The sequence below is a fragment of the Lepidochelys kempii genome, chromosome 7, assembly GCF_965140285.1.
Source record: "Lepidochelys kempii isolate rLepKem1 chromosome 7, rLepKem1.hap1, whole genome shotgun sequence".
NCBI lineage: Eukaryota > Metazoa > Chordata > Testudines > Cheloniidae > Lepidochelys > Lepidochelys kempii.
This window is the reverse complement of record NC_136386.1, coordinates 90,955,715-90,983,589: the sequence shown is the minus strand read 5'-3', so window position 1 is coordinate 90,983,589 and position 27,875 is coordinate 90,955,715. Positions and strand designations below refer to the sequence as shown.

At 42.5% G+C, this 27,875-nt stretch overlaps 1 long non-coding RNA gene across 1 annotated transcript; it reads right to left on the bottom strand.

Annotated features, from left to right (window-relative positions):
* Positions 1–1,480: 1,480 nt before the first annotated feature.
* Positions 1,481–25,961, bottom strand: LOC140914872 (uncharacterized). Its single transcript, XR_012160022.1, has 4 exons — positions 25,730–25,961; positions 14,509–14,618; positions 2,873–2,941; positions 1,481–2,440 (listed from the first exon to the last, which is right to left on the bottom strand). It is a non-coding gene; the product is annotated as an uncharacterized LOC140914872 (long non-coding RNA).
* Positions 25,962–27,875: the final 1,914 nt, after the last annotated feature.

Genomic DNA, 27,875 nt, shown 5'->3' with positions numbered 1-27,875 from the left:
TCTCCCACGGCAACTTGAGACCATTGCTTCTTGTTCTGTCATCTACCACCACTGAGAACAGCTTAGCTCCATCCTCTTTGGAACCCACCTTCAGGTAGTTGAAGGCTGCTATCAAATCCCTCCCTTCTCTTCTGCAGAGTGAACAAACCCAGTTCCCTCAGCCTCTCCTCATAAGTCATGTGCTCCAGCCCCCTAATGCCCTCCCGATCCCTTAGGCTGATACTGAATCACTGCAGAAATGCATAAGAGATGGCATCCCATCTCTGAAAGTAGAGTCATTTTCATTCTCTCTCTGGCCCAATGAGTATTCAAGAATTTCATACAAAGTGAAGCACTTCTACAGGAGAGACAGAGAGCTGCATTGACAGATATCCTCTAGCCCAGTAGTTAGGGCACTCACCTGGGCACGGAGATACCTGGATTCAACTCTCTAATCCAAAGTGGGGATTAAAACCAGCCTCTCCTATATACCCGATAAGTACCTTAACCACCAGTCTGCAGGCAGCACACCACCACGCCGTTACCCCCCTTTTGTGAATAGCTTCTAAATCCCTTTGTGAATCTAACCCAAAAAAATTCTTTTGGCCAAAACTATTCAGGAGATTTGTGTCAAATTTGCAAATAGTTTCAAGTTAATCAAACCAGCATTCTTCAGTGAATAAACTAGTCTGAAAACATCACACAGAGTTAAACTGTAGGAATAAAGACTGAGAAGGGGGACGAGACAGGAAGCATTTGTATTCCCATTTTACCAGTGGGGAATTGAGGCACTGAGAGATTAAGTCTTTAGCATAATAAGGGATTTGCAGGATTGGGGCTGGTAGTGATGTGATAATATAGGGCCAGACTGATGTGGCCTTCACATGGGTGCTTGAGGAGAATACAAGGAAACCTCTACAACTCAGTCTCTGAGCTCCCTGATCACAGGGACTACTCCCCTATCGAGCCTGAGGGGTATACACTGACCCCAAAGTTGTGAGGTAGAGGTGAAGCCAATTCCACCTCCCACAATAGAAAGAAGGATCCCCCTTCATTCCAGGAAACTTGGGGAGGGGACTGTGCCTTCCTGAGCTCCCCTTGAGGAGGTGCAATCACCCCCAATGTTGGCCTGTGTCTAAATGGCACCATTTATCAGTGAAAACTTTGGAATTGCCCTGCCAGATCAAATGCAAGGAATAGCTAGCTCAGTGTCCTCATCTCCAATAGTGGCCAAAACCAGCAGCTTCAGAGGATAGCATAAGAACCTCACAGTGGCAAGATGTGGAATAACCTTTCACAGGCTTCCTGCTTCCGATATAGTTAAAGAATCTCTTGGGTTTTTTTTTCCCCACTCTTTGCTGTTTTCTCCATTTTGGCCTTTCTAATTTCTAGTTATTTAATGAATGAGTGAAGCACGCAAAGTGGTAAAACCCAATAAGTAACACATACAGCTATGCAAGGTGTATTGGTTTAATTTGATTTATTTTTATTTATACACATTTCATACACTTCCATCCTTTTCTCTGGATTCTCCTTGACATATTTAAAAAATACAGTTACAAACAACTCCGGGACTCTCCTTTTAGCAATAAGCATACATACATAACCTTGCAGCCAAAAACATTTATGAGCATTATCATCTCCCGCCAAAATCTTCCCAATCCCTTAAAGCTAAGAGAAACAAATAGGCCTCAAATTGTGTCCTGAAACAATCATGATTTTTTTCCACCAAAACCTTAGCAGTTTTTTTGGTTTTGTGCCCCCCGAATATCACTTTATGAAATTACCTTTTCTTGTTGAAAACATTCAAACAAACACATGAAATTTTGTATTGCTGAGGCTAATGTTATTTGAATCAGTCACTTACGTGAGGAAAATGAATCCCGCTATATTATTTAGTGTGAATTTTCACAACTGTCACAAAAAGTGAAATTTCCACCTTCACATTGAAATATTAAAATTTTTAGGATTTTCATTTTCATTGTTCAACACATTTCTAGGCATGGGATAAATTTGAAGCCATAAAAATCTCTCTCCTCTAAGAAATCAAATTCAGATCCTTGAGGATGTCCTCGAATTTCCTGCAGGATAGACAATATGGTAATGACAAGTAGTGCAAATCCAAGGAATCATAGCAAACACCTTTGTTAACCCTACAATTAGTTCAGAAACAATGCTTATTTCATAGGAATCCTTCTAAATCCTGCTTAATTCTACCATACTAATATGCAATTCTATGGATGTTTCTTCATCAGATCAATGATTTCACTGTATACTCGCTCAGGAGCATCGAGACCTCAAATGAAATCAAAATGGGCCCAATCAGGAATATACTTTTCATACTGTAGATTTGTGAGAGTAATATTATTATATCCTCCAGGTCCTCAAGCCAGTCCTCGCCACCATACCACAGTGCAGTTGGAACTTTCATATTTTCTAACCTATACAAGGGGGCTTCAATCTGGAAAACAAATTAAACACCTTTAAAAGTGAAAGCCTGTGAGGTAGTAAGTTTTAAACACAAAATATTCATCTGTGGCTTGATATCTGCCTGAAGTTCTGGGTGCATCCAGAAAGAAGGCAACTATTTCATTGTTAGATGTAGCTAGAACATTATTAAGTTTCATGGATTTCACTGGAAAGTCAATAGAAAAACAACAGCTGGACAGGGACAGTGGACAAACACCAAAGAATTTGCAATGGTGAAAATATTTTGAGCAGAGTATTGAATAATTCAAATAAATCAACTAAGATGATATTTCCACTACAATCAGACAGGAATCCAGCTCTCCATGCAGCTAATATACCAATTCACTTTATTCCCTCACTAGAAATATTCTTGCTGTAGTACTCTGTTTATTTTTACTTTTAAGAGATCACAGATTTTTCTTACCTGGTTGGATTTAACTTCATTCTCCTCACTGCCATAATCAAAATATCTGAATTCTCTTGTTTTAAATGTCTAAGAAAGAAAAAATATACATATTTTAATATTCTTTATTATTTGTTCTGTCCCAAAGTATCCTGAAATGATCAAAATGAATAGTGGATTTTAAAAAGAAACATTAGAAATTAATTAGACATTGTTTCTATTAAAAAAGGAAACACTAGGCAGCTTTTCAGAATGGAGACTGATATCATGATCTTGTTAAAATACTTGCTTGCTTCACTTTCAAAATTTAATTCCAGACTGATAAGGCAACCAACCAGAAGGGTTTTTTAAAAAGTCATGCAGCCCTAAGACTGAGTGCATCATTTCAATACTGGTCCACAGTTCGCATTCTGTGTTCATTCTTACATTGATCAGAATTATATTCTTTCTGAGATTCTATGCCCACTGATTTACTGGTACAAGAAGGTGTTTGCAGTTAAGCAAAGAACCAACAGAAATACAATAGATTTTTCAATATAACAATTAACCTTCTGTAAACCAGAGCATTAAAGTTGATGGTTGAGAACTCTTGGAGATTATCCAAGTTGATTCAGTTATAGTTGATAATGTAGTTGGACTAGGGACATATAAAATATCCCTCTTCATGGCTTTGAGACATATGAAATAATTCTTTAATATCAGACAGGGAAATCCATTAGAATTTTGTCCATCGATTGACAGAATTTGAAAAACGACTCCACATCCATGAAACACAAAGGCTTACTTTCCATTCTATACAAAGTAATCACTGTAATTTACAGCAAATAACTATGTTCATGAAACGATAGAAAGTTGACATAGGCAAAGACACCAAAATCGAGGAATGGGCAAATATATGGGGCAGTGTTCCCCACTCCTCAATAAACACATTATTAAAAGAAAATTACATTAAATTTATCAATTTTCTCACTCCCCTTAAAATTAAACATATTTATGGTACAGGGATAGAGCAAATGCTAAAGAGAATGTAACAAAATAGGATGATTTCTCCATATATGGTGGAAGAGGTCAACAATTAAAACATTTTGGAAAACCATACGGGAAATCAGGATGTCAGCTGTCAGATAGCTCAAGTATTTTTATTAAGTTGTCCTGAAAACTCTGCATCTTATAAAAGCCAGAAATAACTGATCACTCATCTCCTAGTTGCCACTAGAAGTACTATAGCAAGATGGTGGAAGAGGAGTTACGTCCTGAAACTACTGACTGGTATCAAAAAGTGTGGGGAATTCTGGTACTCATCAGTCAGGGCTCTACAAGGGAGAAGATACAAAGATCGTTACTTAGAAATCTGGTGGAACTTTTTGGCATATGCTGGAACAGGGTCATTCCCAGCCACCAAACCTGATAGTATTAAAAAAAAAAAAGTTCTTAAAGTAAGGGGAGAGAAACCCTTTCAACTATAGCCACAATTAAACTTCAAGGAAAAAAGAAAAAAGATTAATAACAGAGAGTTTTGATATAAGAAGTAAAACAGGTTACATATCTAAATGTAAGAAAAATAGAAGTTTGGACCTAAACATACAGTAATGAAAGACTTTAACTGATACGGAAGATGAAGAATAGAAAAGCATCAACCACAACATGTGATCAATACTACAAGCTGAAGAAAGCAACTGGTAGCAAATCTTGTTAATACAGCTTTAGGGACTTCCAAAGGCCAATTCATAATTGTGTATTTGTGTACATAATAAGTTTATTTAAGCTGTAAACAAGTTTTATAAGATTTCTGTTATAAAAGAATGGATCTATTAATAATAAGGAAAGGAAATTTAGTCCATTGGAATGAGATTACTATTTTATCTTATTATCTATACATATATTTTGTTTTCATATTGTAACAGTGAGTGTGCATGGTATTTTGTTTTAACCAAATAATTTATTCCAATATTTTGATAAATGTTTCTGTTAAAGTCTGTAATAACTTATTTTAGACCTTATTCTCCTCTCACACTGGTTTTCAGACCAATATGAACCCAGTTCATGCCACTCTGATCCATGTGTGAGGGCGTCTTCCCTGTGTGGCTCTCTCTAGGGAGATTCAGCCATCTCTATGTCAATGTTTCCCTTCCTTTCCCTATAGAAGCCCCATCATGCATTGTTTGTGGAGGATGCTGGAAGGACTAAACAAAGGAGTGGGTAGCCCAGCACCAGGGTAAGATGCATATCATCTCTCCTTCATTCCTAGGGGGTATCCTCTGAAAAACTGATATAGGCCCAGGCTGTATTAACTTTTTTGCTAAGCCATTCCCTCATATGGTCAATGAGAGTCCCTGAGAGCATGGTTATAATGAAGTCGCATTACAAGGGGGCTTTGGGGAATGGGGAAGTGTTCTACTGGGCACTGGATGCTAAAACACAGGATGGAGACACGGGTTTGGGTGTGGCCAGGTAGCCTTTTCTGGGGAACAGGGCAAGTCTTGACTCCTGTATTGATCCTCCTGCTCCTTCCCATGGGATGATACTGGGGGGATCTCCAGGAAAAATTCTTACAGAGGTTTCCTCCCCAAACAGCCAATGCTTTCAACAGCTCCAGCTCCCACCCCTCTTCTATCTCCTTCTCTCAGACCCCAACTAAATGGCCTTTCATTCAGCTTCCTACAATCAGTGGCTCTTCAAGGCAGCACAGCTGCTTCCCTGTGGCAGCTGACTGTAGAGGCTGGGCTAGGAAGGGAAGCACTGTTCTACCTTTGATAGACTGTTGCTATCACTCCTGTTCCAGAAAGACATCAAAGGGAAGAAGCTGCTTCCCCACACAGGTCAGCTACAGTGCTCAGCTGTGCAAGAGAAGACAGGTGTGATGCTTTGAGCAGCCTCTGGCTATAGGAAGCCTCATTAAAGCTGCATTAAAACTCTTATGTCCATATCCTGACTGAAGAGGTTAATTTTAAGCACATGAATAGTTTTACTGAAGTAAAGACACACACTTTTAAAAAATCATATTCTTTTACCATGGACTGCCTTTCCTAGTGTAAAGATATGTTATGTAATTTACCAATCCATCAGCCCCTCTCCTTATTCATATCTCACCTAATGACTCACCTCTGCCATGAAGTCTATGGAATGTGATCTGATTCATGTACTAAAGTGAAACTTAGGGCATGGCTACACTTGCAGGTGTAGAGCACTGTGAGTTAAACCAGCCCTCGGAGAGCGCAGTAGGGAAAGCGCTGCAGTGTGTCCACACTGTCAGATTCAAGTGCACTGGCATGGCCACATCAGCAGCTCTTGCAACGCCACAGAGCTGTGAATTGTGGTAGCTATCCCAGCATGCAAGTGGCTGCAATGTGCTTTTCAAATGGGGGGGGGGGAAATGGGGTGGAGTGTGACAGGGAGTGTGTTGTGTGTATGTGGGGGGAGGGGGGTGGGGGGGGTCGAGCATGTCAGCATGCTGTCTTGTAAGTTCTGACAGCAGCAGACCCCCCTCCACCATGCCTCTCTCTCAAACACTCACAGCAAGCAACATTCCACACTAATGGTTGCTTTGTCCTGGAGCAGATAAGCAGCTGGCTGTCAGAAACGGAGCTTTGAAAGGGCATATCCACATTCCTACAGCTGAGTTCAAAACAATGACAAGAGTGGCCACTTGACTTAAGGGGATTATGGGATTTTTTCCAGAGGCCGATCAGAGCGCAGTAATGCAACACCTAGTTCACACTGACATCGGGGCATTTCAGCCGAGGCACAGCAAGCGTTATGCTTCTCGTGGAGGTGGATTACCAGGAGCTCTCCAGCTGCAGAGTCCAGGTACGCTAAGTGCCTTGCCAGTGTGGACGGGTCGTGAGTTAGGGCACCTGAGGCTGCTTTAATGCGCTCTAATTTGCAAGTGTAGCCAAGCCCTTAAGAAGGAGTCCTGCTCACTAAGGTGATCACATGAACTAACTGAGACCCCTATCCTGCAAACACTTATACAGGAATATGAGTCTCCACGTGATTTAATTTATGTAACCCTGTCCAAATCCACCTGCTCCTTTTGTGCCCCTTTTTTGTTATGTGATGTATAAACTGAAGATGGTAAATGGCTTCCAGCAGAGACCCAGCTAGTTATCTGTTTGCAAGGTACCCACTTCACCTTCAGGTATGTCACAAGAAAGAAAAAAAAGCCATACACTGTGTAGAGCAGGGGACTAATGGTGCACTTCCTGCGTAGATGAAGGCAAAAAGCTGAAGATCTCATGCTTCATAACATACCCAAGTTGTGTAATCTACTGCACACATGGCAACAAACTATTCATGCACATCCTTGTCAGGGTTCCTTCCCCACTCTGAACTCTAGGGTACAGATGTGGGGACCCGCATGAAAGACCCCCTAAGTTTATTCTTACCAGCTTAGGTTAAAAACTTCCCCAAGGTACAAACTTTGCCTTGGCCTTGAACAGTATGCTGCCACCACCAAGTGTTTTAAACAAAGAACAGGGAAAGAGACCACTTAGAGACATCTTTCCCCAAAATATCCCCCCAAGCCCTACACCCCCTTTCCTGGGGAAGGCTTGATAATAATCCTCACCAATTTGTACAGGTGAACACATACCCAAACCCTTGGATCTTAAGAACAATGAAAAAGCAATCAGGTTCTTAAAAGAAGAATTTTAATTAAAGAAAAGGTAAAAGAATCACCTCTGTAAAATCAGAATGGAAAATACTTTACAGGGTATTCAGATTCAAAACACAGAGGATCCCCCTCTGGCAAAACCTTAAAGTTACAGAAAATAGGAATAAACCTCCCTCTTAACATGGGGAAAATTCACATAAAACAAAAGATAAACTAATCCATCTTGCCTGGCTTACCTATACTGGTTGCAATATTGGAGATTTGGAGTAGGATGGGTTGGAGAAGATGGATTTCTGTCTGGCCTCTCTCAGTCCCAAGAGAGAACAAAATGTAAACAAAGAGCACAAACAAAAGCCTGTCCTCTCTGCTCCCCACAAGCTCCAAAAAATATCAAATGTCCAAGTCCAGAAGTCTCTTTATGGCTGTGTCTAGCCTAGCATTTTATGTCAAGTTACTCACTGGTGCAGCCACACAAGTGGTAGCCATGGTGGAAAATTTAATATTTTGATCTTTGCACGTTTTCTTTTTTAAATTCTAATGAAAGAGAACATTAAGTTTAAGGGGGTGGTTTACATTGTGTATGATGATAATGATTTATGATTATATGGCAATGATATCTGAACTCAGTGTCAGAGTTAATAAAATTGCACATTATTTTGCATGAATAAATCTTAACACCAGTGCCAGGGCAAAACAAAACAAGGATCTGAGATGTAAAATTTCAGGTAGTTCTCTCTCTTTCATGAATAAATCCAAATTCAAGTATGATCAGACAGAACCCATGAGAATATAAAATATCAGAATTGGCTGCATAATATTTAAATATAAACAGTGAAATAAAGCCATTTTATATTTCAGAAACTCTACCTGGCTCCAATGGAGCATAGTTTTTACAGACATTGAATCTGGAAAGCATGACAGGTAGATATCAATGCGACTCTGCAAGAAAACATTTTAGACATTTATCTTCTGACAGAAATGGATGGAGTTCAATTCATCTTAAACTAAATACCATTCAGTTCAATAACTACAGAAGGTGAAAATATCTGTACTTTAGAAAGTCTTACTGAAAGGGACCTGGAATACTGCCACTAACAAACAAAAACTGGATTCATTTCCAAGAACGGAGCTAACTTTTTTAAATGAACATTTTCACTTTACAGAGTAACAGCCATGTTAGTCTGTATTCACAAAAAGAAAAGGAGTACTTGTGGCACCTTAGAGACTAACCAATTTATTTGAGCATAAGCTTTTGTGAGCTACAGCTCACTTCATCCTTGATTATCATACACATTGTAAGGAAAGTGATCACTTTAGATGAGCTATTACCAGCAGGAGAGTAGGGTGGGGGGAGAGAAAACCCTTTGTAGTGATAAACACCCATTTTTTCATGGTTTGTGTGTATAAAAACATCTTCTGTATTTTCCACAGTATGCATCCGATGAAGTGAGCTGTAACTCACGAAAGCTTATGCTCAAATAAATTGGTTAGTCTCTAAGGTGCCACAAGTACACATTTTCACTTTAGTTCTACAAAAATGTAACTATATTCAGCACTGTTCAGATATATGTAATGAACTCCACTATGACAGAAGTTTTGCAAACCATTCAGTGAGACTGACAATTTTCAAGTAAATCTGAACTAAGGTATGGATCCATATGGTTTTCTAAACCAGAAAAAACATAGTAACTTCAGCTCAGTTTCCCTCTGAGTAAGGTTGTTCCTTTATGATTGTAACAACATTTTGACTTTCATGACAAAACCATGACTTAAGGTTTCTATAACAAATCCTGGAATCCTGGCCAGCCTCTGTTTAGCAATACTCTTCCATAATTTGTTACAAATCTGAGTCTGATTCTGCCCCACTTGCTCGCATTGAGTAGACCCTTACACGGTAGGTAGTGTCATGAAGTACTCCGCAGTTAAAATAAGGGTGGCAGAATCTGGCACTGTATGTCCAGCACCGTGGAATATGGCGAATAATCAGAGGATTTTAGTGGTTTTAAACTGTTTGCTCATCGACTTTTGCAGGGTTTTACAGAGCCATGTCTTTTCCAAGCTTTTGCCATGCCAAACAACGAACATTAACTTTTTCAACCTCATAATCCACGTGAAATGAAAACCTCAGTTTCCAATTAGACCCATTTACCCAAACTCCAGTCATGCAAAATATTTCAAACTGACAAGATGGCAACACCTCTGTGAAACTAGTGATCAGGGCACTTCTAGAGATTTAGATAAAGTATAGATTACAGATGGATGACACTAAGGTCATGTCTACGCTAGAGAGCTTACAGAGGTGCTGCTGTAAGGTCTCCCCTATAGCCGCTCTATGCTGACAGGAGACAGCTCTTCCGTCAACATAATAAAATCACCCTGAACGAGTGGTGGTAGCTATGTCTGCAGGAGAGCGTCTCCTGCTGATATAGTACTGTCCACACTGGTACTTATGTCACTGTGGTGGGGTGGCTGCCTCACACAGGCAGGAGAAGGATTAAGGCAGCCTTTGAGAGGCTGCGCAGAACCCTGCCAATCAGGAAAAGGTTTATTGGGAAAGCCAATTAGGAGAAGGCTTTCTGGAGCCCATATATAAAGGGCTGCTCAGCAGAGCAAGGGGTAGTCTCTTCTTGGAGGGCAAAGGAGAAGGACTGTCTGCCAAGGAGCACTGGAGATACCCTACCCTACCCTACCCTACCCTACCCTACCCTACCCTACCCAGCCCAGCCCAGCCCAGCCCAGCCCAGCCCAGCCCAGCACTGCAGTAGCGGAGCAATAGGAGATCTCTTGGCTGACCATGCCAGACTGAGGCCCTGAAGCCAGGCCAGGGAAGGTGCTAGGGCTATAGGGGAAGTGGCCCAGGGAAAGTAGGCAGCAGGAATAGGAGGAGGGGTAGTAAGTGGCAGCCAGCTACAGGGTCTCTGAGCCGGGACCCAGAGTAGTGGGTGGGCCTGAGTCCCTCCCCCATTTATCCCTACTTGCCAATGAGTAGAGTGGCCTAAATCCAGAATGCAGTTTGCCCCTGAAGCCAGGGGCTAGACTAGAGACTGCAGTTGGCCATTGAGGCAAGTGGAAGGACTGAGGACTGCCTGTCCCCCAAAAGTGGAGAGACAGCAGGCTGGGGCATAGCTGGAGGGCTGTGCCCTGAAGAGGACACTGCAGTCTGGGAGAGGTGAGATCCAGATGGTGCAGACAGTGGAGGAAGTGGAAGTAATGGTGAGTGAGATACTGCTAGTAAAAGGTGCCCTGGTAGTCCAAAAGAGCTAATTTCCAGTATGATCAGTAGGAGGCGCTGCGACAGTGGGTCTGCACCTCTACAGCCACTCAGGGGGGCATTTATTCACAACCCTAAGTGACATAAATTATACCGACAAAAGTGCTAGTGTAGACACAGAGTTTGCAACTAGAACCTCTCAAACTATCGCTTGAGTTCAGAGCTTTTTTTTTGGGGGGGGGGGGGAAGCGGGTCCTGTTAATATAACTTGTTTTGTAAGGGTGATTTAATTAAGTCAAATAGTCTAGCTAAAGGGAAAAGGGCAGCTAGTGTAATGCGTTAGAGAAGTATCTCAGCCTCTATGATACTCAAAGCTAGGGTGGCACAAGCCTGTGTCCTACCTACATCTGCGTTTTTCATCCACGTCATCTCTGTTCTATCTAGGTATCCTACCAAGAGGAAAAAACAATCATTCTGTTTGAAATGTCACCAAACAACATTCCTCCCTGGCTGACGCTGCATCGGTAGGTGATAATTATACTTCAATTTGTCTGTAGGAGAGGAAATGCTGGGCTCTTCTGCAGCCACATTTATTCTGGAAATACTTGTGCAAAGAGAGTGGTTCTACACAGATGTCTCAGGCCTTGCCTACAGCAGAGAGATTTGTACATGTTAACTTGGCGTAGTTTCTGGCATTAGTCACAGCCCTGAGCCAGGAATACGTCACCAGCTGCACCTTCCCCACATGCATTGTGATTTAGAGACACTGCTCTTGGTCTTAATTCCTTCCCTGCTTCCTCTTTGCTCTGGGGCAGGATGGGAGAAGAATTGTAGTTTGCTGCTGGCCTATACCATCACTAGAAATAGATAATTTTCATATCCTAGAAAAGGCTTGAACTATACTCTAACTCAGTGAGATTTGTAAAAATGTAAACTAGGACCTTGAAATAGACCTAGAATTAGACAGGGAGTCAGTGGAAGTTGCATCTACACTAGACTTTTTTACATCTCTCACCAGCTAGCAGAATTAACAGGAATGATAGAGTAGATAGGGTACTGATATTTTTCACCACTGAGTCTACCAAACCTGTTCAAAGCAGGTCTAGATGACGGAAGTAAAAATGCTTGAGTGAGATGCAGCAGTTATGCTCATGTTCTTTTGCAGGTTGGCTGCTACGTACTATTGAGTGTATGTGTGTGGCTTTTAAAGAGCTATATGGCTATACATTGGGTGTATGCTGTACTTAGATTATTTTTTCTTTTCCCTCTATATTTTTCCTGATGCCCTCACAGTTGTTTCCTGCTGGAATGTGAACCCAATAATGTCAGAGTTCAAAAAGAACTTTCAAACCTACAAAGTTCAAGTGGTTTCAGAACAACAAAGTGATTCTGCCTATGTTCAGTAAAAGATTTTGGACTGAGGAGTATTGCATTATGTTCACACAGTGCATTTGAATGCAGAGACTAATACTTCAAGATATTAAGGGCCCTGTTTTCCACTGCCTTGTGCTTACTGTAATCATTTACTCCTGCCTGAAGTGAGGGCAAACAAATGGACCGGCCCATCCTACAACATCCCAGCCAACCTGCACTCCCTCATCTGCCACACACAAACTTTAGGAGGCAGTGTCAACATGTTAGCCTACACGGGGATCCCACTGGTAATGAAAAGAGGCCAATTTTGTTGTTAGAAATTAATTATCCATGCATACGTGGCCAAACAAAAGTTAGTTCATTTTAAATCACTAAACCCATACCATATTTAGACTCTTTTCATTAAAACCCCCGAAGACAGAAAAGACCAAGGAACAAAGCTTCTGAAATACTCTGTAGTGGCACACCTGAACAGTAAATTTGCTCAATCTCTCTCTTCACAGACAACTCTTTCTTGCTGAGAATAGTCTGTAAAAACGCAAAGACATTACTCATTGTGATGAAGTGGAGGGTTTTCATGGTTTTTTCCCAACAATTTACATGCAGTTGGGGTGGGACGCAGTTTCCCTGGTTGTTACTGGTTTAACGAGGTGATGGGAGAGGGGAGTTTGTCACAGAGGACCTGCGACGGAACTTGGGACCCCAACCAATGGCCTGGAGAATGGATACCCCAGCAACTGGTGACTGGGAGGCCCAGCTTGGGAGTCGCAACCAGTTCTGGCCAGTGGGAGGACAATGTTGCTGCAAAGAGTTGACCCCAGTGACCTGACCAGCCAGTTCCAGCCAGAGGGGACAGAGGACAGCAGAGAGGAGGCCCAGGAGACCCTGTTTACCTGGACAGAAGACAATGGACAGAGGCGAAGCTTGGGGGAGGTGATATTAGATGCCCTGTTGGGAAGCAGGGGGACTCGGGTCTGGAGAGAGGGAGCAAGTAGAGCCCATCTGGATGCAGGGGAGATTTAGATGTGCGGTGCTGAGGGACGCAGTGAGTCTGTGGCACGCATGATGGTTTATATACTCATAGTACTCACCATAGCAGGGAGTGGGAGTGCTCAGGGGTGTGGAGGAGCATGGCTTCATGTGCAGGAAAGCACAATGCTACGGATTCCAGGACTGTAAATTTTCCCCTTAGCTCCTTCCTCCCTGGCAGTGTTCTAATAAAATACTGTGCCAAGAGTTGCAGCAGTAGGGGACTGATAAAAGCCATGGAGTGGGAGGTATCAGTGATGGACAGAAATAAACAATTTTATTTCTTTTATACATGGAGCACAGAGATCCTTAAATCTCCTTTTGAGTCACAATTTTAGTTAATTCATTTTAAAATAGTCCAGGAGATTTCTCCTCCCTCAAGACTCTTCTGAACAATGAAGTTATTCTACGAAGCCTCTAAGACCAACCCACCCTGACACATGACAATGAAAGTGTTGCATTCTTCTCACACTGAATAAGGAACTTTCTTAGAAATAAGGAAAATAGTATAATTCCTAAATTTTCTCTCTCCTGCTCTATATCCTTCACCGTAGAATCTCTGCTAAAACCTTTCCAAGCCCCCTCCTGCCCTGTTTCCTCTTACAGATTTAAAGAAACAGTACACATCTTCACACAACCTATGATGAGTAAAATATAAAACAAAAACAAAAAAGTGCAAGATCTGCCAAAAAATGATAGAATGAATCATGCAAGCTACAGAGAGCAAAAGATCTTCTTCAGGTCTGGGAAAGGTAATCTGACCTGACCTGAAGAAGAGCTCTGTGTAGCTCAAAAACTGGTCTCTTCAGTTGCACTTCAATGCACTTTCAACACAGCAACCTTAATAATCAATTATAAAGAGAGATGAAGATATTCATTCTCTACCCTAAACAAAAATTATGGAAACTCAATGGTCATGACCTTGAATAAGTTATCATATTTTCATATTTGTTCTTGACTGAAAATGTGAGCATCATAAGTCCCCCGGGAAATTAAGAACCTTTCAGGGAGTTCTCATATTACTAGATCCTTAAGTGCTAACTTCGTGTCACTAGCAATTAAAGCTTTACCAGCTAAAGTGCACACAAGCACAGTGCTTCCCCGCTTTCAGATCTGACCATGCCTTACCCATTGGTTGTGATGCCTACAGAAAACTGCCATCTGCAAGGCAGATAGCTAGTTGATATCACTGTTATTTATTAGTGCTAGTGCATCTAATTACATCTATGAATGGTACACACAAGTAGGATAGCTAAAACATATTGTTGTTGTCACCCAGTCCTCTTTCCCTCATCACTTGTTTATTTCACCCTCCTGTTACATCTTATCTTTTAAGTTATAAGCTTTTGGGAAAGGAACTGTCACTTACTATATACAGCAGATAATACAGTAAGGCTCTAATTTTGATGACAACAATTTGATTTCTCTTACCGTACCCAAGATGTACGTAATAGCCAACGTAATACAGTTTCTCTTGCCCAGTTTTCTGCAGAATAAAGTTTATTATGGCAGGAAGGTCATGTGTGGCCATTTCGTGAAAACTGCAACATAAAATGAAATTACATACATTAAGAAGTTATAATTACTGTCCGTGGGTGCAGAATGCAGCATTTTTGAATCAGAGACACAGCAAAGCTCACTGATCATTTCAGCCACCATGGGATTTAAATCTTTGTCTCTTTATGTAGTAAAGATACCTTTTCATTTTTACTTTTAAAACTGACATATTTGGGCTGGTCTTCGTTAGGAAAATATGGTGTGATCTTAGCATGTGTTAAAATCACACTGAAGACAAGGCAGTTGTAGTTTTAACCTGTGTCATCAAGTCAAGGTAATCCCTAGGCTTGAGTAATGCTTGGACATAAGGAGAGCTGGTTGGAGAGGGGTATGATGTTCACTGGGTTTAACAATATGTTGGGGTGTTGCATATGCTGTTTACAATGGCATTCTAGCAAGATTAGGTTATTTTTGGAATTGGTTTGGGGTAGGATCCATAAAGAGACTTAACCATTACCTTGCTCAGCATCACACCATCTAACTTTTAGGTGCCTAGAAAAACACTGCAATCCACAAAGTCAAGTTAGTTACCTAGGCTCTCAATACAATGAATGGTGAGAGATATCTAAGAATGCAATCCACAACAACCAGCACGGTAGGTGGAGGGCCTGCCTAAGGTAGATAATGGGAGACACCAATGACAGGAATGTGTGCTAAGCTTGGCTCCTCTCTTGGAGATAGGTGTGTAAGTCCAGAATTCAGAGAAGTGCCTCTCTCTGCTTAGTGAGCCACAAACTTTAATTCACTGCCTGGAGTCAGATGGAACCCAAGGCATTTCTTGAGGGAATGAAAAAGGATTCCTGCCTCACACCACAAAAGACAGCTGGAAGAGAAGGTGATGGTGGTGCCCACATTCTAACTTTTAGCCTAGTAGTTAGAACCTGGGATATGGGAGAACCAGGTTCAATTCCTCCCTCACTGCCAAAAAATTTGAAGAGGCGACTCCCACCTCCCAGGAGAGCTCTCTAAATCCCACTGAGATATGGGATATTCTGACATGGGGCCTCAGTCTCTGCTGTTGAAGCTGTTCCACTGTGGATAAATAATGAAAGAGTGACTGGAGCAGAGGAACTAGATTCAAGTTCTCTTGCCTCCCAGGTGGTGCCCTAATCCCAAACCATGTACCTCCCAAGGCTAGGAGGATCACAGCCATCACTCCCAAGAGGAAACGAAGGATGGTGGTTGTCAGTGACTCCCTTCTGAGGGAGACAGAGGCATCCATCTTCTGTTCTGACCTGGCATACCAGGAGGTGCGCTGCCTCACAGGGGCCTATATCAGAAACATTACAGAAGGATTGTGGAGGATCATCAGGCCCTCTGACTACTACCCCATGCTGATCATTCATGTGGGCACTAATGATACTGCAAGGCATGACCCTGAGCGGATCAGCAGTGACTACAGGGCTCTGAGAGTGAGCGTAAAGGAGCTGAGGGCACAGATAGCGTTCTCATCAATCCTTCCAGTCAAGGGTTGGGGCCCAGAAAGACACAGACACATCCTGGAGGTGAAAAACATGGCTGTGCACATGATGACACCAGAAGGGCTTCAGCTTCCTCAGACATGGGATGCTGTCCGAGAAGAGGGACTGCTGAGAAGAGATGGGATCCACCTATCACGGGAGGGGGAAGAGTATCTTTGGATACAGTTGGCTAACCTCGGAGGTGGGTTTTAAACTAGGTTCAACAGGGGCAGGAGAAAAAATCCCATAGGTAAGTCCAAAACATGGAGACCTGGGTGAAAGGTAGAAATCTGTTGGGAGGAAGGTGTGACACTGCACCACGTATTCTTCAGTGATATTATTATGACAATCAATGTAAGTTTATGCATGATAAGTCATGTGAGGTGCTATTGGAAAGGTTATTTACTGAATATGATTATCCTATTTGTATGTATGTATCATTTTTGTATCTGAAGTTAGGAATATTGACTATATATTTGTATTACAAATGTGTTTACACCTGGGGAACGCCCACTAGGCAAAAGGCTCTTGGTCTAGATGGTTGGCTGGGAAGGGCCCATTCAAGTTAATGAAGCACTAGGGAGAGCAATAGGCCTTAGAAGAAGCTTATTTCCCACCTGGGGGCTTTCCTGAGGATGCTACAAATAGCGTCCGACTCATGACTGCTGTGACACTACAGGGACATGTCACCAGGTCACCTGGTGCTGGACTCCATTTTGGGATAACAGTGTTTTTCCACTCATTGGCGTGGGAACCATGCTTTGAAACAAAGGATTCTGGCCATATGCAAAGGCTATTTAAGGCAGGGGAGCGATATTGTGGTTCTTCACTGACTCCCCACACAAAGAGACTCCTGGAAACACCTGAGAAACAAAGAATGAACTGGGGGAAGTGCTGGACCCAGGCTAAAGGGATGTTTAGCCTGTGAATGGAACACCCCTGGGGTTTCTAAACCAGTGCAGCTTGCCCCTTAAGAATCTGCAGCCTGCCTGTATTATCACTTAGGGTGAGGATCTGCTATTCATATCTAATGTCTTTAGTATATTAAGCTTACTTTGTGTGTTTTTGTTTATTTGCTAGGTAATCTGCTTTGATCTGTTTGCTATCCCTTATAATCACTTAAAATAGATCTTTTGTAGTTAATAAACTTGTTTTTGCTTTATCTAAAACCAGTGTGTGTGGGAGTCATAACTCAGGACAGAGGGAGGGGGCAAATTTCATGAGTTTATGCTGTACAGTTCCCTGTGCAGGGCAAGACAGTAAAGTTTTGGGCTTACACTCCCGAGGGGGGTGCATGCCTGAGTAGCTGGGAAGTTCCTTAGCTGAGCCTTCCCATGCAGAACTGATCACAGCATCTGCATGCAACTGCAGCTGGGTGTGTCCCTACCTATGTGTGTGCTGGTGAAAGTGCAGGCTGGACACAGCAGTACAGTGTAAAGGGAGCCCAGGATGGTGGGTCAGGGAGGCTCAGGGGTACCCCAGTTCCAGGTGGCACCCCAGGGGGAATGCATTACGGATAGAACATGAGCAATCACAGCAGGAACAAAGAAGAGACCAGAGGGAATAGAAAGGGGAAACACAATTAATGTCCTAGATATCTATACACTAATAGAAGTAGTATGGAAAAAAACAGGAAGAACTAGAAATACTAGTGAATAATCACAATTACAATATAACTGACATCACAGAAACTTGGTGGGATAATTCACATGATTAGAATATTGGTCTAGAAGGGCACAGCGTGTTCAGGAAGGTCAGGCAAGGGAAAAAAGAAGAGATGTTGCCTTGTACATTGGAGATGTGTACACCTGCACTGAAATTGAGTTAGAAGGGGAGGCAGACCTGTTGAAAATCTCTGCATATGGATAAAAGGGGTAGAAAAAAAGTGATGTCTTAGTAGAGGTCTACTGTAGACCACTTGTACAGGAAGAAGAGCTGGATGAGGCTTTTTTTAAGCAACTAAAACTCAGGACTTGGTGGTGATGGGGGAAATCAACTACCCAGGCACTGGTTGGGAAAATAATACAGCAGGGCACAGATTATCCAACAAGTTCTTGGAGTGCACTGAAGACCACTCTTTTATTACAGAAGGCAGAGAAAGCAACTAGGGGAGAGGCTGTTCTAGATTTGATTCTGACGAACAGGGAGAAACTTGTTGAGAATTTGAAGATGGACGGCAGTTTGGGTGAAAGTGATCATGATTTGATGAGTTCATGATTCCGAGGAATGATAGGAAGGAAAACAGCAGAATAAAGACAATGAACTTTAAGAAGGCAGACTGTAGCAAACTCAGGGAATTGGGAGGCAAGATCCGGTGGGAAGCAAGTCTAAGGGGGGGAAAAAAAGAGGTCAGGAGTGTTGGCAGTTTTTTAAAAAGAAACATTATTAGGAGCACAAAAGCAAAATTATGCCAATGTGTACAAAAGATTGGAATAATAGATTATTAGGGTTGGAAGAGACCTCAGAAGGTCATCTAGTCCAATCCCCTGCTCAAAGCAGAACCAACACCAATTAAATCATCTCAGCCAAGGCTTTGTCAAGCCGGGCCTTAAAAACCTTTAAGGATGGAGATTCCACCACCTCCCTAGGTAACCCATTCCTGTGCTTCACCACCTTCCTAGTGAAATAGTGTTTCCTAATATCCAACCTAGACCTCCCCCACTGCAACTTGAGACCATTGCTTCCTGTTCTGTCATCTGCCACCACTGAGAACAGCCTAACTCCCCTTCAGGTAGTTGAAGGCTGCTATCAAATCCCCCCTCACTCTTCTCTTCTGCAGACTAAATAACCCCAGTTCCCTCAGCCTCTCCTTGTAAGTCATGTGCCCCAGCCCCTTAATCATTTTCACTGCCCTCCGCTGGACTCTCTTCAATTTTTTCACATCCCTTCTATAGTGAGGGGACCAAAACTAGATGCAATACTCGAGCTGTGGCCTCACCAGTGCCGAACAGAGGGGAATAATCACTTTCTTTATCTGCTGGCAATGCTCCTACTAATGCAGCCCAACACGCTGTTAGCCTTCTTGACAACAAGGGGCACACTGCTGACTCATATCCGGCTTCACGTCCACTGTAATCCCCAGGTCCTTTTCTGCAGAACTGCTGCTTAGCCAGTCAGTCCCCAGCCTGTAGCAGCGCACGGGATTCTTCCTTCCTAAGTGCAGGACTCTGTACTTGTTCTTGTTGAACCTCATCAGATTTCTTTTGGCCCAATCCTCCAATTTGTCTAGGTCACTCTGGATCCTAACCCTACCCTCCAGCATATCTACCTCTTCCCACAGTTTAGCGTCATCTTGCTGAGGGTGCAATTAATCTCATCATCCAGATCATTGATAAAGATGTTGAACAAAACCGGCCCGAGGACTGGAAGCATGGTAAGAGACCACCTTGGCTTAACCAGGAGATCTTCAGTGACCTGAAACTCTAGGAGTCTTACAAAAAGTGGAAACTAGGTCAAACTATAAAGAATGAATAAAATAAATCATAATAAGCACATAGGGACAAAATTAGAAAGACCAAGGCAAAAAATGAGATTTAAACTAGCTAGGAACTTAAAAGGTAACAAAACATTTTACAAATACATAAGAAGCAAGAAGACGACCAAAGATAAAGTAGGCCCATTACTCAGAGAGGAGGGAAAGACAATAAGAGAAAACGCAGCAATGGCAGAAGTGTTAATGCCTTTTTTATTTCAGTTTTCACCAAAAAAAAGTTAGCAGTGTTTGGACGACTAACATAGTGAACATCAGTGTAAATAGGAAAGAATCTGAGGCTAAAATAGGAAAACAACAAGTTAAGAATTTCTTAGACAAATTAGATGTCTTCAGGTTGGCAGGGCCTGATGAAATACATTCTGAGAATACTTCAGGAACTGGCTGAAGAGACCTTTAAACCATTAGTGATTATCTTTGAGAACTTATGGAGAACAGAAGACTGGAAAAGGGCAAACATAGTACATATCTATAAAAAGGACAACCCAGGGAATTATAGACCAGTCAGTTTAACTTCAGTATCAAGAAATGTAATGGAGCAAATAATCAAACAATCAATTTGTAAGCACCTAGAAGATAAGAAGATGATAAGCACCAGTCAACATGGATTTGTCAAGAGCAAATCCTGTCAAACCAACCTAATGTCTTTCTTTTACAGGGTAACAAACCTTGTGGATATGAGGAAGCAGTAGATGAAATAGGTCTTGACTGTAGTAACTTTTTTTTACTGTACTCGAAGAGTAGTTATCAATGGTTCACAGTGAAGCTGAAAGGGCATTGTGACACTACACCCCACATTCGTAATAGTAATTTTGTACAAGATGGGTCATGTAAAGTGTCATTGGAAAAGTTATGATTTGCTGAATATAATTATCCTATTTGTATGCATGTATCATTTTTGTATCTGAAGTTATAAATATTGACTATGGATCTGCATTTCACTGTGGGCTTACTCTGGAAAACACTCACAGCCAGCCTTTCAGGTACTACAATGAAGAAGCCAGATTGTTGATGAGCCAGTAGCACTAAAACAATGGGCTGTGGAATAGCTTAACCTTCCTGTGGACATTTCAGCCAGCCTGTAAGTAATGGCTGCTATGACTCTGCAAGGGCATGTGACCAGGCACGACTCTGGACTCCATTTTGGGACGTCAGTATTTTTCCACAAACTGGTCTGGGAAACAAGTTTGAAACAAAGGGCTCCTACCCTGTGCAAAAGCTATATAAGGCAGGAAGTAATATCATCTGTTGTTCTTGATTCCCCCACAACTCGACACCAGAGAAGCTCCGAAAGAAAGAGATTTGGAAGCAGGAAAGGGATCCCAAGCTGCAAAGCAAATGCAGCTTGTCCCTTAAGAATCTGCAAGCCTGCTTGTATCATCAGCCAGGGTGAGAATCTGCTAATTCATATCTTATCTTTCTACTATTTTAGGCTTAGTTTTTGGTTTTGTTTATTTACTAGGTAAATTGCTTTGATCTGTTTGCTATCACTTAAAATCTATCTTTTTGTAGTTAATAAACTTATTTAATATTTTAACCTAAATCAGTGTGCCTTTAAGTGAAGTGTCTGGGGAAAAAAATCTCAGCTTGGTTACCACAAGTGTGCATATTCCTTTCCACATAGAGGGAGGGGCAGACATATTAATAAGCTTACACTGTACAAATCCCTGTGCAGTGCAAGATGATATCATTTTGGGTTTATACCCCGGGGGGGGGGGGCGGGAGAGTGCCTGGGAGCTGGGAAACTGGCTGGGGTCAGCTGTTTGTACTTGGGTGGCTTAGGTAAAGCACTCTCAGGTAGCTCAGGTTGGGTGTGTAGCACCATCTGCTGTTGTGGGAAGTGAGCTGTAGCTCACGAAAGCTTGTGCTCAAAGAAATTTGTTAGTCTCTATGGTGCCACAAGTACTCCTTTTCTTTTAACAGGGCCTCGGCAAGTCTGGCTGTGTCTCCAACCAAGGAAGCAGTGTGAGCAGGGCCAGTCCAACTGAGTGGTTAGAGAGGCGCAGCGGTTTCTCACAGCTCCCAGACTGCACCCCAGGGGTGACAACCCATCACAGACATATCAAGTAAGGTCCTGCAGGGATCTGTCCTGGGTCCAGTTCTATTCAATATGTGCAGAAATTATTTCGAGAGTGCACTTATAAAGTTTGTGGAGGATATCAAGCTGGGAGAGGTTGCAAGCACTTTGGAGGACAGGAGTAGAATTCAAAATGATCTTGACAAACTGGAGAAATGGTCTAAAATAAATAGGATGAAATTAAATAAAGACTAAGGCAAAGTACTACACTTTGGAGGGAATACTCAGTTGCACAAAAGCAAAATGAGAAATGACTGCCTAGGAAGGAGTGCAGCAGGAAAGGATCTGAAAGTGATTGTGGATCACAAACTAAGTAAGAGTCAACAATGTAATTCTGTTGCAAAAAGAGCAAACACCATTCTGGGATGTATTAGCAGGAGTGTTGTAAACAATACATGAGAAATAATTCTTCCATTCTGCTTGGCACTGATAAGGCATTAACTGGAGTATTGTGTCCAGTTCTGGGCAACAAAAATGATTTAAGGACAAGAAAACGTGACCTATGGCAGGATGGGAAACACTTTTTCTATCAAGGGCCATTGACCCACAGGAAAAAAAAATCAATCACGGGCCCCACACAGCTTCGAAGGGGGGGCGCCGAGGCTTGGGGCTTCCTGTCCACGGTGGGGCGAGCCAGCGCTCATGGATCCAGCCCCTCGGGGCTGAGGCTTGGGGCTTCTGGCCCACGGCACCAAGACTTGCGACGGCCAGGTGAAATTAAGCAACGGCACCAGGAGCTGCAGCTAGTGAGAGATTTTAAGAGTAACAAGAAAGGTTTCTTCAGGTATGTTGGCAACAAGAAGAAAGCCAAGGAAAGTGTGGGCCCCTTAATGAATGAGGGAGGCAACCTAGTGACAGAGGATGTGGAAAAAGCTAATGTACTCAATGCTTTTTTTGCCTCTGTCTTCACTAACAAGGTCAGCTCCCAGACTGCTGCACTGGGCATCACAACATGGGGAATAGATGGCCAGCCCTCTGTGGAGAAAGAGGTGGTTAGGGACTATTTAGAAAAGCTGGACGTGCACAAGTCCCTGGGGCCGGACGAGTTGCATCCGAGAGTGCTAAAGGAACTGGCGGCTGTGATTGCAGAGCCATTGGCCATTATCTTTGAAAACTCGTGGCGAATGGGGGAAGTCCCGGATGACTGGAAAAAGGCTAATGTAGTGCCAATCTTTAAAAAAGGGAAGAAGGAGGATCCTGGGAACTACAGGCCAGTCAGCCTCACTTCAGTCCCCGGAAAAATGATGGAGCAGGTCCTCAAAGAATCAACCCTGCAGCACTTACATGAGAGGAAAGTGATCAGGAACAGTCAGCATGGATTCACCAAAGGAAGGTCATGCCTGACTAATCTAATCGCCTTCTATGATGAGATTACTGGTTCTGTGGATGAAGGGAAAGCAGTGGATATATTGTTTCTTGACTTTAGCAAAGCTTTTGACACGGTCTCCCACAGTATTCTTGTCAGCAAGTTAAAGAAGTATGGGCTGGATGAATGCACTATAAGGTGGGTAGAAAGTTGGCTAGATTGTTGGGCTCAACGGGTAGTGATCAATGGCTCCATGTCTAGTTGGCAGCCGGTGTCAAGTGGAGTGCCCCAGGGGTCGGTCCTGGGGCCGGTTTTGTTCAATATCTTCATAAATGATCTGGAGGATGGTGTGGATTGCACTCTCAGCAAATTTGCGGATGATACTAAACTGGGAGGAGTGGTAGATACGCTGGAGGGCAGGGATAGGATACAGAAAGACCTAGACAAATTGGAGGATTGGGCCAAAAGAAATCTGATGAGGTTCAATAAGGATAAGTGCAGGGTCCTGCACTTAGGACGGAAGAACCCAATGCACAGCTACAGACTAGGGACCGAATGGCTAGGCAGCAGTTCTGCGGAAAAGGACCTAGGGGTGACAGTGGATGAGAAGCTGGATATGAGTCAGCAGTGTGCCCTTGTTGCCAAGAAGGCCAATGGCATTTTGGGCTGTATAAGTAGGGGCATAGCGAGCAGATCGAGGGACGTGATCGTCCCCCTCTATTCGACATTGGTGAGGCCTCATCTGGAGTACTGTGTCCAGTTTTGGGCCCCACACTACAAGAAGGATGTGGATAAATTGGAGAGAGTCCAGCGAAGGGCAACAAAAATGATTAGGGGTCTGGAACACACGACTTATGAGGAGAGGCTAAGGGAACTGGGATTGTTTAGTCTGCAGAAGAGAAGAATGAGGGGGGATTTGATAGCTGCTTTCAACTACCTGAGAGGTGGTTCCAGAGAGGATGGTTCTAGACTATTCTCAGTGGTAGAAGAGGACAGGACAAGGAGTAATGGTCTCAAGTTGCAGTGGGGGAGGTTTAGGTTGGATATTAGGAAAAACTTTTTCACTAGAAGGGTGGTGAAACACTGGAATTCGTTGCCTAGGGAGGTGGTGGAATCTCCTTCCTTAGAAGTTTTTAAGGTCAGGCTTGACAAAGCCCTGGCTGGGATGATTTAATTGGGGATTGGTCCTGCTTTTGAGCAGGGGGTTGGACTAGATGACCTCCTGAGGTCCCTTCCAACCCTGATATTCTATGATTCTATGAACGGGATGGATCCGGCCTGCAGGGTCCCCATCCCTGACCTAGGAGGAAAGATTGAAAAAACTGTGTTTGTTTAGTCTGGAGAAGAGAAGTCAAAAGGGGGACAGGACAACAGTCTTCAAGTATGTAAAAGGTTGCTATAAAGAGAAGAGTGATAAATTGTTCTCCTTAACCACTGAGAACAGGACAAGAAGTAATGGACTTATATTGCAGCAAGGGAGATTTAAGTTAGACATTAGAAAATCTTCCTAATTGTAAGAGTAGTTAAGCACTGGAACATATTACCTGGGGAGATTATGGAATCTCCGTCATTGGAGGCTTCTAAGAACAGGTTACACAAACATCTAACAGAGATGGTCCAGATAATACTTAGTCCTGCCTGAGTGCAGGGGACTGGACTAGATGACCTATCGAGGTCCCTTCCAGTCCTGCATTTCTGTGAGTCTAACTATTGGATTACAGAGTCATTCCCACTCTCTCCTTCTCTGATCTAATGACTGTTCCACTGTGGATAAATCGTTAAACAGTCACTGGACCCAAAAGGGAGTGAAAATGGGAATTATTCTGTAAGTCAGTTGTTAGGGCACCCACCTGGGAGGTAGGAGACCCCAGTTCCAGTCTTCCTGCTACAATCATTCTTGCATTATTTATCCATAGTGGAACAGCTTAAACAAGAAAAACAGAGAGCTCCCACATCAGAATATCCCATAATTCAGGGGTTAGAGAATGCTCCCGGGAGGCTGGAGACCACTCTTCAAATCCTCTCCTCCTCTAGCAGTGAGGGAAAAGCTGAATCTGGGTCTCTCACAACCCAGCAGAGTGCTCTAACCCCTGGGCTAAAAGTTATGACAGACAACAAAAACTCCTCCTCTTGCTGGATTTTGAATGGGACCCGATACGACAGGTGGCCTCCGAGCACCCCTGCAGGATTGGGCCCTGCATGCAACTTTGGCAGCCATATGCCTGGTGTGTTGGTGAGGTGTTTCACTGGTTTATGAATCACTCTGGGGTGGGAGATAGGGTCTCTGGATGCCTAGAGGGAGGCTGCAGTGTGCATGGCCAGAGGCAGAAATTTAGGTGCAGAGGGATTTTTTTCACTTTGAAAACGGTGCCGAGTGAGTCTAGGCTTCAGTGGGAGTTTTGAGGATCACAGTGGAGCCAAAACTGGAACTTAGGTGCCTACATACCTTTGTGGATCCCACACTTGAACACCAGCAGATGTGAGTAGCAGAGTAAATGGTTAAATTTAATTAAGTCTGAGTGGTATAAGCATGTCAGCTGATATAAATTACTGGCCTACTGGTAGAGACAGTCATCAGCCCATTACAATGCTTTTGTCACTATGTTGTGTCATAAAGAGTGCAGTGCAAAGAAGCTGGAATGTACCAGTGAATCCAACCCATTTATTTAAAAATATAAAAATCCCTAAAATATAAAATAAAATAGTAAGATTTTAAAAGTTTCTCTGCCGTTCAATTTAAGGTACTTATTATCTGAAGGTACCTTAAAGTATCTGTTATTCCTCCTGGTCCGCGCTAAGGTTGTAGTGTTTTCTTGCCCAGTAGTTCACTCTGTTATTTCCAATCCAAACATCATAGCCAGCATCTGCTAGTATGAAGCCCAGGCTGCTGTTGGCCATATTCGCAACCCAGGTGGTTCCCTCTAAAACTAAGCCATGCTGCAGAAGAACAGGCTGAAGACCTGAGAAAGAAAGAGAGGGATTATTTTACAAAAGTAGAATCTCTCTAATAGGATAATAAAATAACACTTGATTCCCTCTCCTTGGATTTCTTTCACAATGGCACATCTATTGGAAATATTTGCTACTAGCAGTCGCATACTAGTTACATGCCATTGTAGGCAGTGTCATCATACCACACTCGCCATAATCTTATAAAGCTGAGTCTTGAAGTAAATTAGGTTTTTTGTCCCCATTGCTCCCCTTGGAAGGCTGTTCCACAACTTCACTCCTCTGATGGTTAGAACCCTTCATCTAATTTCAAGCCTAAACTGATTGATGGCCAGTTTATATCCATTTGTTCTTGTATAATCGTTGGTGCTTAACTTAAATAGGTCTTCCCCCTCCTTGGTATGTATCCATCTAATGTATTTATAGAAAGCAACCATATAGAGTGACCAGATAGCACGTGTGAAAAATCAGGACAACAGGTGGTGGGCAATAGGCGCCTATATAAGACAAAACCCTGAATAATGGGACTGTCCCTATAAAATGAAGGCATCTCCCCTCAGACTTCTTTTGGTTAGGATAAACAAGCCAAGCTCTTGAGTCTCCTCTCATAAGATAGATTTTCCATTCCTCGGATCATCCTAGTAGCCCTTCTCTGGACCTGTTTCAGTTTGAATTCATCTTCCCTAAACATGGGAGACCATAATTTCACACAATATTCCAGATGAAGTCTCACCAGTGCCTGTAAAATGGTACTAACACTTGCCTTTCTCCACTGGAAATACCTCACCTGATGTATCCTTGGACTGCATTAGCCTTTTTCACGCCCACATCACATTGGTAGCTCGTAGTCATCCTGTGATCAACCAATACACCCAGATCTTTCTCCTCCTCTGTGGCTTCCAACTGATAAGTCCCCAATTTATAGCAAAAATTCTTGTTGTTAATCTTGCCCTTTGTACTATTAAATTTCATCCCATTTCTATTACTCCAGTTTTCAAGATCCTCCAGATCTTGTATGATTTTCCAGTCCTCCTCTGTATTGGCAATACCTCCCAACTTTGTGTCATCTGCAGATTTTATTAGCACACTCCCACTTTTTGTGCTAAGGCATTAACAAAAATGTTAAATAAAATTGGTTCCAAGACTGATCTCTGAGGAACTCCACTAGTAACTTCCATCTAGCCTGACAGTTCACCTATGATCCACTGTATGATCAGTATGATCCATTGTACTCTCCCCTTTAACCAGTTCCTTACCCACCTTTCAGTTCTCATATTAATCTCTAATCTTCTCCACTTTAACTAATAATTTCCCATGTGGAAGTGTATTGTATCCAGGTAGATTAGATCTACTGCATTTACTTCCTATAAAAAATCTGTTATCTTCTCAAAGAAGGAAGTCAGGTAGGTCTGGTGCAATCTACCTTTTGTAAAACCATGTTGTATTTTATCCCAGTTACCGTTTACTTCTATGTCCTTAACTAATTTTCTCTTTCAAAATTTTTTCCAAGATTTTGCATACAATTGAGGTCAAACTAACAGACCTATAATTTCCCAGATCACTTTTTATTCCTTTCTTAAAAACAGGTACTCTATTAGCAATTCTACAATCATAGGATACATCTCCGTGTTTACAGATTCATTAAAAATCCTTGCTATTGGTCTTTCACTTTCATGTGCCAGTTCCTGTAATATTCTTGGATGAAGATTATCTGGGCCCGCTGATTTAGTAAAATAGAGCCATACCTGAGTTCTTACAATTTCCTATGCCAAAGGGAATTCTGTTGATACTAAGATAATAGCCATCGTCTGTCATAATTTCATACTCCTCACTCAGATATCCTCTGTAGCGAATGATCTCACTCTGCAGGAAACAAAACTAAGGTGTTTTCTAGAATTGTTTGCACTTTTGACATTATCTGGGGGCAGTTAGGAGGGCATCTCTCACATGGAAGTATCT